At 42.4% G+C, this 13189-nt stretch overlaps 1 pseudogene across 1 annotated transcript; it reads right to left on the reverse strand.

The window, feature by feature from the left end:
* Positions 1–6893: 6893 nt before the first annotated feature.
* LOC144694262 (uncharacterized) lies at positions 6894–12824 on the reverse strand (annotated as a pseudogene). The gene is made up of 3 exons (XR_013579696.1): positions 12778–12824; positions 10715–12625; positions 6894–8750 (listed from the first exon to the last, which is right to left on the reverse strand). The product of XR_013579696.1 is annotated as an uncharacterized LOC144694262 (transcript).
* Positions 12825–13189: the final 365 nt, after the last annotated feature.

A 13189-nucleotide genomic window follows, 5' to 3' on the forward strand; every position in this document is an offset into this window, starting at 1 on the left:
AAGGCAGCTCACCGCCACCTTCTCAAGGGAAACTAGGGTTGGGCAATAAATTCTGGCCCAGCCAGCGATGCCCACACACCGTGAATGAATTAGAACAAACAGGTTGGCAGCGGGGCCCACAGAGGATCAGACTGGCTGCGGGGCCCACAGAGGATCAGACTGGCTGCGGGGCCCACAGAGGATCAGACTGGCTGCGGGGCCCACAGAGGATCAGACTGGCTGCGGGGCCCACAGAGGATCAGACTGGCTGCAGGCACCACAGAGGATCAGACTGGCTGCGGGCACCACAGAGGAACAGTGGCTGCGGGGCCCAGGATGGAACAGTCTGGCCTAGAGGCCCGGGATGGAAAAGGCTGGCTGCAGATCCCAGGGTGAAGAGACTCATGTGAGAGAGAGAGAGTGTGTGTGGAGAGAGAGTGAGAGACTGTGTGTGGGATAGAAAGAGTGAGTTTGGGATAGAGAGTGTGGGATAGAGAGAGAAAGGCCAGAATTCTCCTATGCCTTCTGTTGGCAGGATCAATGACTACCTCCTGGGGAGTGAACTCAGGGTGGGCATGGTAGAAGGGGCTGGTTAGAGTGACAGGGGGCAGAGGGAGCTGTTGGGGTGGGAGGTTGAGGGTGTGTCGGTAACTGTAGAAGGGAGGGTGAGGGTGGTTGGTCGGGACACGGAGGCTGACACGGACCCTAGGGGGAGGGGAGGAATGAGGAGTTTGGGCAGTTCAACGTCGACAGGGGTTGGGTTCTCTGGAAGGTCGGGAATGTGCACGTTCATCTGGACACCCTGGAATGAGAAAGGTTCAGGCTGGAAGGTGACAGTGGGGAGATCGAAGGTTATGCAGGGGGGTCTATTGTTATGGAGGAAAAGAGATGGGTGACCCTGGGAGGGGAAATGGTTGGGGAGCTGATCAGAAATCTGACCACTGTCATCCTTGTGAAATTGAAAGTGAGCAGAGCCTCGTGGTGGACGGGCACAGGTGCTGCATGGGAGTGTGGTCAGTGGGTGGGCGGAGATGCAGGTCAACTCAGACGGACAACTGAAAGAGAATCCCAGCAGGCAACATTGAAAATGCTGGAGACAGTGAGATGAGTATGATGGGGGAAGGCTCCGTGTGCCAGAGTGCCTGCACGAGGCTCTGAAAGGCCCAGCCACACACACACTTCTCCCTGCAGAAATACTCATGGTCCAGCTGCGTGCAGCTGCACTGCGCTTGAGCGGGGTGAGGGGATTGTGCAGGGTGGGGGTGGAGGTCTCACAAAGACTAGATAATGATGCTGGATGAGAACAGCAAACATTATTTAATGAGAGTGAATATATTTTGAGCTAATACAGTGACAGTGTCGACCCGTCAATCCACTTGAGATCAAATTTTCTTGATTTGACAAAGCCTATCACATCGAGGTGCTGCCCTGACAACCGCAGCAGGGGTGGAGGCAGCCTGGGGAGTTGTTTACCCTGTTGCCTTTGATGACTTCGGTGGCCGCCCTCTGGAGAGCTGAGGCCCTGAGGGCCCCGGCTTACTTTGGCTGCCCCCCTGTGGGCCAGGTGCTCCTTCGGCGGTGACAGAGGACGAGGTTGAAGGGGTCACAGGCAAAGGGGATTCGGAAGAAGCGGACAACCTCTGGGACTCCTGAGTGGATGGCTGTCCACCTGCCACCCCTCCTCCCTTTGGCTGCCCGAGTGCCCTGGTCTGACTCATTGAGGGGAAGGAGCACCTGGAGGGATGTCAAGGTGTGTCATTTCCCTCTCTTATAGCCACTGCATGAGCTCACCCATACCAACAGCGATGGACTGCAGGTCTGCAAGCATCTCCGGCAGAAACCGGGCGTTCTGCTGGATGAGGGTTTCCATGGCATCTGCCACCCTCCCCATGGAGACCTCCATGCGTGCACCTGTGGGCACCACTTCATCAGTGAGCAGGCAGATGGACTCCTCCGACTCATCTGCCAATCTGAGGGCTTCCATCAGCTCTGTGAGATGTTCCCCAGCCTCTTGCTGACTCTCCACCATGAGTTGGAAGGCCGGAACCAGAGGCTCGTCATCTCTCTCAGTGAATATTTCCATTGTCCTTAATACTCTCTGAACTCGAGGAAGTAAAAGTAAAGGGTGTAATTTAAAGGTCATGGCAGGTGAGCTCAGTCAAATGGAATGCTCCACCTGTGCGACGTAGGAAGTCAAGGACACTTCCAGTGTCCATGGTGACCACGTGTGCAAGAAGTGTCTCCAGCTGCAGCTAATTGAAATCCTCATTTCATATCTGGAGCAACGGCTGGAGTCACTTTGGAGCAATTGCAGGGCTGAGATCTTTGTGGATAGCACATACAGTGAGGTGGTCACACCGCAGGTAATGAGTGCATAGACAGAAAGGGAATAGGTGACTGCCAGACAGAGTGAAGGCACTAGGCAGGTAGTGCAGGAGTCCCCTAGGTCCATCTCCCTCTCCAACAGATTTCCCATTATGGATACTGCTGGGGGTGATGGTTTCTTAGAGGAATGCAGCAAGAGCCAAGTCTGTGGCACCACGAGTGGTTCAGCTGCACAGAGGGGGAGAAAAAAGAGTGGGAGAGCAATCACGATAGGGGATTCTATTGTAAGGGGAACAGATAGACGTTTCTGTGGCTGCAGACGTGATACCAGAATGGTATGTTGCCTCCCTGGTGCCAGGGTCAAGGATGTTACTGAGCGGCTGCAGGACATTCTGAAGGGGGAGGGTGAACAGCCAGAGGTCATGGCCCACATCGATACCAATGACATAGGTAATAAGAAGGATGAGGGTCCTACAAGCAGAATATAGTGAGTTAAAAAATAAATTAAAAAGCAGGACCTCAAAGGTAGTAATCTCAGGATTACTACCAGGGCCACATTCTAACAAGATCAGGAAGAGGAGAATGGACCGGATGATTCTGTGATTGGAGAGATGGGTTGGGAGGGAGGGATTTAGATTCCTGAGGCATTGGGACTGATTCTGGGGAAGATGGGACCTGTACAAGCTGAACAGGTTGCACCCCAGCAGGGCTGGGACCAATATCCTCACAGCCGTATTCGCTAGTACTGTGGGGGAGGGTTCAAACAAGACTGCCAAGGGGGTGGGAACCTGAGCGGGGAGACACAGGAGAGGGAAACAAAGGTAGAAATGAAGGACAGAAAATTAGAAAACAAATGTGGAAGGCAGAGGAAACAGAGGCTAGCAGCAAATAGGGCCACAGTACAAAAATAAATGTGTAAAAGTCAATCTAAAGGTACAGTATCTGAATGTATGGAGCATTTGCAATAAGGTAGATAAATTAACAGTGCACATAGATGTAAATGGGTACAATATAATTGTGATTACAAGGGCATGGCTGCAGGGCAACCAAGGCTGGGAACTGAATATCCAAGGGTACTCAATATTTAGTAAGGACAGGCAGAGGAGGTGGTGTGGTGGTGTTAGTTCAGGATGAAATCAGTGCAATAGTGAGAGAGGATATTGGCTCAGAAAATCTAGATGTAGAATCAGTCTGGGTGGTACTAAGAAGCAACAAGGGGCAGAAAACATTAGTGGTAGTTGTCTATAGGCCTCCAAACAATAGTTATAATGTAGGGGTCAGTATTAAACAGGAAATTGGAGATGCATGTAACAAGGGTGTGACAGCAATCATGGATGTCTTTAATCTACATATAGATTAGGCAAAAGAAATTAGCAATAATACTGTGGTGGATGAATTCCTGGAGTGTGTACGACCAGTGGAATCAACTAGGGAACAGGCTATCCTACCTTTGGTTTTGTGCAATGAGAAGTGGTTAATTAATAATCTTGTTGCGCAGGGTCCTTTAGGGAAGAGTGACCATAACATGCTACAATTCTTCATTAGGATGGAAAGTGAAGTGGTCTGATCCAAAACTAGGGTCTTACATCTAAACAAAGGAAACTACAAAGGGATAAGGTGCGAGTTGGCCAAGATAGATTGGGGAGCTTCATTAAAAGGCATGACAGTGGATAGGCAATAGCTAACATTTAAGGAACTAATGTATGCATCACAAGTTATATATTGCTTTCTGGCACAAAACCACAGCAGGAAAAGTGGCCCAATCATGGCTAACAAAAGAAATTAAGGATAACATTAGATCCAAAGAGGAGTCATATAAAGTTGCTAAAAAAAAGTAGCAAGCCTGAGGATTGGGGGCAGTTTGTAATTCAGCAAAGGAGGACCAAGAGATTGATTATGAGGAGAAAATAGAGCATGCAAGGAACATAAAAGAAAACTGTAAAAGCTTCTATAAGTATGTAAGAAGGAAAATATTGGTGAAGACAAATAGGTCCCTTACAGTCCGAAATAGGAGAATTTATAATGGAGAACAAGGAAATGGCAGAGCAATTAAACAATTACTTTAGTTCTGTCTTCGCGGAGGAAGACACAAATAACTTCCCAGAAATACTAGGGAATCAAGGGTCTAGTGAGAAGGAGGAATTGAAGGAAATTAGTATGCCTAAAAAATTAGTGCTGGAGCAATTAATGGGACTGAAAGCTAATAAATCCCCAGGGCCTGATAATCTATATCCCAGAAAGGAGGTGGCCATGGAAGTCATGGATGCTTTGGTTGTCAACTTCCAATATTCTGTAGATTCTGGAACAATCCCGGCAGATTGGAGGCTGGCAAACTTAACCCCACTATTTAAAAAAGGAGGAAGGGAGAAAACAGGGAATTACAGACCAGTTAGCCTAACATCAGTGGTAGGGAAAATACTAGAGTCTACTATGAAGATTGTGATAACAGGACAGTTAGAAAATATCAACGGGATTAGACAAAGTCAACATGGATTTATGAAAGGGAAATCATGTTTGACAATCGTACAGCAGTTTTTGAGGACGTAACTATCAGAATAGATAAGGGAAAATGAGTGGATGAGGTGTATTTGGATTTTCAGAAAGCTTTTGATAAAGTCCCACGTGAGAGGTCAGTGTGTAAAATTAAAGCACATGGGATTGGGGTAATATATTAGCATGGATTGAGAATTGGTTAGCAGACAGGAAACAGAGTAGGAATAAGTGGGTCTTTTTTGGAATTGCAGGCGATGACTAGTGTGGTACTGCAGGGATCAGTGCTTGGGCCCTAGCTATTCACAATATATACATCAATGATTTGGATGAGGGAACTAAGTGTAATATTTCCAAGTTTGCTGATGACAAAAACTAAGTGGGAATGTTTGTGGTGAAGAGGATGCTACGAGGCTTCAAGGTGATTAAAGGGAAGAGTGCAAGTGACAGCATCAGCACCAAATTGGTCCCTGGGATGAGGGTGTTCTCCTATGATGACAGGCTGAGTAAATTGGACCTATACCCTCTGGAGTTTAGAAAAATGAGGAGATATCATTAAAACATACAAGGTTCTAAATGGTCTCTTTGGTAGACGCAGAGAAGTTGCTTCCCTTGGCTGGGGAATCGAGAACACAGGGACACAGTGTCAGGATGAGAGATTGACCATTTAGGATGAAGATGAGAAGAAACTTCTTCACTCCAAGGATTCTCAATCTTTGGAATTCTCTATCCTAGAGGATTGTGGATGCTCCATCATTGAATATATTTAAGGCTGAGATAAGCAGATTTTTGGTCTCCAGAACCAGGGGTCACAGTCTGAGAATATGGGGTAGACCATTTAGGACTGAGATGAGGAGAAATTTCTTCACCCAGAGAGTGGTGAGCCTGTGGAATCCGTTACCACAGAAAGTAGTTGAGACCAAAACATTGTATGTTTTCAAGAAGGAGTTGGATATAGCTCTTGGGGCAAAAGGGATCAAAGAGTAAGAGGAGAAATTGGGAGCAGCTATTGAGTTGGATGATCAGCCATGATCATAAAGAACAGCGGAGCAGGCTCGAAGGGCTAAATGGCCTACTCCAACTCCTAGTTTCTATGTTTCTTTGAGTGTAGTGTTCAATGGTTTGATTGATCTGTGTTTGATTGTTTTGGTCTGTTCTCTGATCTATGTAAATTTATTTGATTGCTTAAGTTTGTTGTTTGAGCTAAAGTGCTTATGGAACTGAGAAGCTTACAGAGAAAAGACCTGGGGATTTGAGCTAAGACAAGGTGTAATCAAAATCCTGTATGTTCTGAGATATTTTAAAGTTTTGTAAATTTGGGTTTGAAATGAGGGTCAGCTTTGCATTGCTCTGAGATAAATTAGGCATCTAAGGTATATAGCATACTGGTGAATACATAATATTGGGGAATCAAGGGATATGAGGAGCAGGCAGCAAATGGAATTGAGGCTGAAGATCAGCCATTATTTTATTGAATGTTGGAGAAAGCTCAAGGGGTCATATGTTCTCCTCTTGCCCCTATTTCTTATGTTCTTAAGTTCAACTCATGGAACAAAGGCCAGTCTCCGGGAGATGAAGAGTGGAATATGTTGAAAATTTGCACCATAGTCAGATACATTATTATAGCCACCATTTTATAATAACTAACTAGAAAATTAATCTCTTGTTGACCCCATGGAGATATGCAGTGGGGATGTGATTGAGCAGAAAATGACAAAATTCACAAACAGCTCCATGTAAACTGCATAAATGTAAAAATAGATTGACTCGTTCCAAAACAGTAGTCAATCTGGCTTTCAAACCACTTTCTTACTTGGAGAATTAGTTAGGCTTAACTGGGTCATGACTGATTTTCTTCCCTTGCACAGTTCCATCTTTCATACAGAGGAGAAACTTCGCCATAACTCCATGCCAAAACAACCCTTCATCCCTGTTCTTTCAATAGGCTAATGGGTTTCTGAGCTCTCAGCCAAGCCTCATTATGTATTCTTGGCTGAGAGTCCAGAAATCCATGACAGTACGAAGACACCTGAGTACTTCATGGTTTAAACACTGTGATCATAAAAGAACCAATTGGATAGGATTTCTTGAGTTTAACAAAGAAAGAGGTTAGCTTTATTACAGTTAAACCAATCTAAGTAAAATAATAAAATACAATCCGACTTTCACACACACACTCGAAGGTCACACGTGCACACAAATAGATTAAAGATTGGGGAAGGATAGGTTGGTCAAAATAGAGTCCATATAAATAAAAGGAATATACAATCTGTAGTTTGGTGATTTGGCTGGTTTCAGGTTGAATTCGTTGTTCTTGTGACTTTCTTTTGATGGTCCCAATGCTTTTGATTTACAGATAGGGATGGCTGATTTGCTGGAGACAGTAATACTGGTTACATTCTTTTTAGAAGTCTCTGTCTGCAGTGGGAGCGTCCCAGTCAGCAAACAGAGTTTCAAGCTTGCAAAGTGAGTTGGAGAGAGAGGAAGGAGGGACCCCAGTCAGGACTTCTCTTGTCAGCATCTCAGCTGCTTGTCCTCTTACTGCAGAGCAAGCAGAAGTTTAAGCACACAAAAGGTGGGCCTGTCACATGACCATCACCCGGTGATTCAAATGTGCTAGTCCCTAGTGTAGTCCCCCTTGCAACTTTAATCAGTTCATATCTGGGATTCCCCCTCCAATTGTTCACGTGATTGGGTTTAAGACATTCCCATTACAGCACAATGAGTTCATGTCTTGGGACCCCCTCTCAGCTAACGTCCTTTGTCCAAGTGATTAGGCTTCATGGTTTGTCTTCACCAGTTGAATACTTCAGATGATTGTTTTGATGCCTTGCTAATGGGGACAGGGTGTATGGTTCACTCATATTCCCCAAGTCATCGTCCTTGAGGAATCTTTGCAGAAATGCTGTCACCATCACGATGGATTGGAATGTGCAATATAAAATGATGCACATTGTGGTAGCCATCTTTAGCTGCGAGCTCAAATTACCATTAGTCTCTCCTTTAATAAGTCTTTGTTTTTTTAAAGTTCAATTCAGGTTTTCCAATCTATGGATTAAAAATCAATATTTAACATAAAGCGTATTTTCATGACGATTTGGATATTTTGAAATTGCCACAATCCGACACTTACATAATATAAACATAAAGGACGCTCATATGTTCCATTTAACACAATTATTAAACCTACTCTAAGAAAGCAATACTAACAAAGAGCAGATTACTTATTTTAATTGGAAGCTTCATTTAAACTGGCATTTAATTCATTTGGATCTAAATTAAACAGTTAAATCAGGCATCAAATGGCTTCTAAAATAAACCAGTTAGCACATTAAAACGAACTGGCTGATTTTAAAGGTATAATACAATTGCTTTTATTGAACCCATTTCAGAGTCAGTAGATGGAATGCTTTTGCACCCAGTATACAGAGCTTTAGTGCAACCTCAATCTGAAGAGGCTGTCATGGACACAGTTCACACTCTTGCCTTTGGAGCAAGAAGCACTATGTCAAGCTATAAGCCACTACTATAATAAAAGCACTTCCATAATATAAACATAAAGGACACTCGTATGTTCCATTTAGCACATAATTATTGTTTTAAAATAATGCAATCATGACAGCTGTCTGGAAAGCAGGAATCTGGCATTGGTGGCCACAGCAGTAAATGAACCTATGAACAGGTTAGTCAATCCAGCCTGTCCCACAGTTGTTATGGTTTGTGTACCACAATATATACACTCTCCACTCAGCTGGAGCCTTGCAATCTTCTGGGAGAGACAAAAAAAGACTTAAAACCTAGGTATAGGCGGGGGAGGAATTGGAAAATACATCTTCACCCCTCGAAGGGGATCAAACTCGTCAAGGAGCCCATTCTGGCCTGATTACTGTTACTGGTTACCTACTTCTCATAAAAACTACACATGGGTAAAGTGTTGGCCTTTGTATTCACGAATGCTGAAAAATAAAATAAGATTCATGGAAAATGAGAGAGGTTTAGGGGTCCTGATTAACAATAAATTGAAGTTATCACAACACTGGCCGAAAAGAGTAGAGCAAATCAGATATTAGGAGGTATTAAATATTAAAAATATTAATATTAATAATTAATAAAAATTTAATATTGAGCTGAAATTAAGATGTTCCTGTTACTTTACAAATAACTGATGTAACTACGTGTAGAATACTGTGTACAGTTCCGGTCACCGCAGTATAATAGGGATATTGCAGCTGTTGAAAAGATATGGAAGAGAATTAGAATGATGGAGGGATGAAGGGACCGATAATGTAGAGTGAAAATTACACTCCTTCCTCACTGGAAAAGAGCAGGTTGAGAGATGAAATGTCAAGGCAACTCCAACTCTGTCTTATGTAACATTGGGAGGGTAATAATAGATACTGTAGTCCATTGTAGCAGCTGAGTCTCAAACTTCATTCAGATGAGGAGCAGGGGTCACAAGGCCACCTAATTCAATTAATGGAATTTATGATGCCACAGTAATTATATCATACATATATGTGTCAGTGGCGGTTCATCTGGTAATGCTCTTGCTTCTGACTCAAAATTTTGTGGGTTCAACAACTACTCCAGGAGCTAAGCACAAAAATCAAGGCTCGTATTCCAATGTAGTACTGATGAAGTTCTGCACTGGTGGAAGTGCTTTCTATTGGATGAGATGTTAAATTAAGGCCCTGTCTGTCCTCTCAGATAGGACTATTTCAAGGAAGAGCAGTGGAGTTATCCCTGCTATCCTGACCAAAATTTATCCATTAATCAATCAACATCACCAAACAGATTATTTGGTCATTATCACATTTCTGTTTGCGGGAGCTTGCTGAATGTAAATTGGCTGCTGTGTTTCCTACATTACAATAGTGACTGCAATTCAACAGCACATCATTGGCTGTAAAGAGCTATGAGACGTCCTGTAGTCATGAAAGGTGCTATATAAATGCAAGTTTGTCTTTCTTTATATACTTACTGGCTGATAGCAGCATGCACATTTTCTGCCTTTGAATTAATTCAGCACCATAGGAAACATTACAATGCCTGGCTACTATAATTTATTGTCTACTACTAAGTTGCCTTTCCTTCTTTTGTGGCTACAAATTTCCTATTATGTAAATTTACAATTGGCCTGCAAAGAAAAGACTTATGAGCTTGGTTCCAGGGTCAGGGATATTCAGTTAAATAGTTAGATTAGAGAAGAGAAGGTTGAGAAGGCATTTAATGAAGATGTTCAAAATCATGAGGGATCTAGACAGAGCTGGCAGAGAGAAACAGTTTCCATTGCTGGAAGGTTCGAGAACCAGAGGACATGAATTTAAAGTGATTGACAAAAGTATCAATAGTGACATGAGGATAAGCTGTTTATTGTAAAAAGTTACAGATTCAATCGTGGCTTTCAAAGTGCTGCCAGAAAAGGGTGGGGGAGCGTTACTAGCTGAATTGCTCTGGCAGAGATCGTGCATGGCACAATGGGTCAAATGGCCTCCTTCTGTTTTGTGACCATTCTAAGATTCCTCTGCTGCATTGTGCCTGTTTAGTATTCCTCCATTGCTTGTGTTCTTCTTTTTCATACATACAGGTTTCCCAATTTCTGGGTAAAAATAGCAGTTCCAAAACCAATGGCACAAAACCTTTTGTCATTTTAAGTGGGCAAAAATTTGCTGTCAGAAAAGTCTCCAGCAAAATGCTTTAAATGCCAATTACAAAAGCATTAACGACTCCATTGACATCTGCCAACTTAAAATACTTAAACTTACACCACCAGATTTGGCAACTGTACACACCCATATTTTATGTCAACAAAATTTAAAAAGAGTGAATTTCCCACATCTAAAACATGAAATTATACTGACCATTAAATGAAGTCATAAGTGGCTTTTAAGGGAATGAGTTTTCTGTGTTCATCACCTACCATGATATTTGCATAATGGCGGAGGCCTGTTATATGAATTCTTCATCCAAACATCTGGTAAGTTATGCCTCATTCATACCCAGGAAAATCTATTCACTCTCATCTTGGGCATGTTCAGTAAGTCTCAAAAGAACAACAGGTACAATTAATGTATTCATTTGATGGTGCAAGATTTTTCTAACAACAAACAGAATATAGAAAACAATAATTGTAAGACATAACTGTATGGCACCCAGAATGATATGCAAAAACAGAATGATTTTGCATGGAATTTTTGCATGTCCCATGTCCTTAATATTCTTCATTCTCTCATTATGAAGCATTGTTCCAGGTGTTGAGTTGCCGTTGGTTACAGAGGCGGTAGAAGGATCATCCACTGTTGTAAAGCTCATGAGCTCTGTAGAGGTGTCTTCGCTGGTTTGGGAGATAGAATCTGTGACTGTCTGAATGGATGCATCATTCACATTCCATGTTTGCAATGTTTCTGATTGTGCAGTATACTCAGAACAATGCTGTTCTGTTGAGCACTTGGTTGCCTGAACGTAAGCGTCCATTTTTGAGGTAATATTTGTTGGTGAGTGGAATTAGTTGAGGGCTGTGTTCTCTTGGTAGCTGGACTTGTTGAAAGGATGGAATGCACAGAAAAATTGCAGCTCAGTTGGTTATCATGTAATGTTTGAATAGGCTGGCCATAAAAATCAATTGGTGTTTCACAAATTATTTCATTGAGCTTAATTACTTTCTCCTTGTTTTCCAGAATCCAATTTTTTAAATAAGAAATCCAACCGTCACAGTTCCAACTATTATTGTACAAACGAACTTCCTTTATACTTGGTAAGAAATCAAATAGTCCTTGTGGGACATTTTGCAATCTGTTCTTGTCTAATTGAATGATGTTCAGGCTATTCAAGTTCTTAAAAACGTTTCCAGCAAGAGCGTAAAGTTGGTTGGAAAACAGTGAGAGGTACCACAGTTTCCGCAGGTTACTAAATATATCCTCACTTAAAACAGAAAGCTGGTTTTCATGAAGTTAAAGCACTTGAAGGTCATTAAGGCCACTAAATTTATTCTTTAAGAGGATGGCAATTTTGTTTTGATTCAAGGCCAACAATTTTAAATTAGTCAAATTACTGAAGACATGATCTGGAAGATTGACAAACTGATTATCATACAAAAATAATTTCTCCAGTTTCTTCATTTTACCAAATGTGCTATCTGAAAGTTGCACTAGTTCATTAGAAAACATTGACAATATATTAAGGTTGGGCAAGCTATGAAAAAGTCTTGGTGGCAGTTCAACTAATCTATTTTCGGATATGAATAATTTCTCCAGGTTCTGCAATTGAGAAAAGGCATCACTAGAAAGATTTTTAATATTATTAACATGAAATTTAAGCTCAGTAAGATTTAACGATTTATCAAAGAGGCCTGAAGGAATATCAGTAAGTCTATTTTCATATAGTCTAAGAATTTGAAGATTTCTTAGCTTGTCAAATATGTTTGCTGGAAGAACACGGAGTACATTTCCCCCTAAATGCAGTTTAGTAAGACATTCAAGATGGTCAAGAATGCCATTTGGAGGGGTTTGTAGTTTATTTTGATGTAAATTAAGTTCTTTAAGTTTTATAAGGTAATCAAATAGACCTGGATCTATTGTGGTTAGCCTGTTCATATTTAAATAAAGTTGCTTAAGATTAACCAGTATGTGGAAAAACTCCAATAGGCAGTACTTCCAGTAAACGATTTGCCAGCATAAGTGAACTAAGATTGTTAAGATTATTGAAAACTCCTTCAGAAACACAAGTCAGGAGACTGCCATTCAGCTCAAGTTGTTTCAAAAATATTTGACCTGCAAAGCTGTTCTCTTCTAGCTTGGTTATCTTCGTGTCTACAAGGTGTAGCACAGTAATACTTTTAAATTCTGGTCAATTTGTTGAACGTTAATACATATTGGAGGCTTCACCACAATGGCCCAGTTGGATAAATGTTGTATCTACTTTCAAACTGAGCTACACAGATCGGGAAGACAAAGCTAGGTTCAGGGCCGTATCTGTATGAGGTACCTGATCCCAGCCAAGGTAGTGGGACACAATGATTGGTGCCAGTGCATCTATGTTTGGGAATAGTGTGGTTGAGGGGAACAGATGTTAAAGGGAACAAGAAAATAAAAAATTTGGAATTTTTTAATTCATTCATGAAATGTGGGTGTCGCTGGCTAGGTCAGCATTTATTGCCCGTCCCAAGTTGCCCTTGAGAAGGTGATGGTGAGCTGCAGTCCATGTGGTGTAGGTACACCCACAGTGCTGTTACGGAAGGAGTTCCAGGATTTAAACTGAGCGACAGTGAAGGAAAGGCGATATATGTCCAAGTCAGGATGGTGAGTGGCTTGAGGGGAACTTCCAGGTGGTGGTGTTCCCATGTGCCTGCCACCCTTGTCCTTATAGGTGGTAGTGGTAATGGGTTTGGTAGGTGCTG

Source organism: Cetorhinus maximus, chromosome 19 (assembly GCF_964194155.1).
Source record: "Cetorhinus maximus chromosome 19, sCetMax3.hap1.1, whole genome shotgun sequence".
Lineage (NCBI taxonomy): Eukaryota > Metazoa > Chordata > Chondrichthyes > Lamniformes > Cetorhinidae > Cetorhinus > Cetorhinus maximus.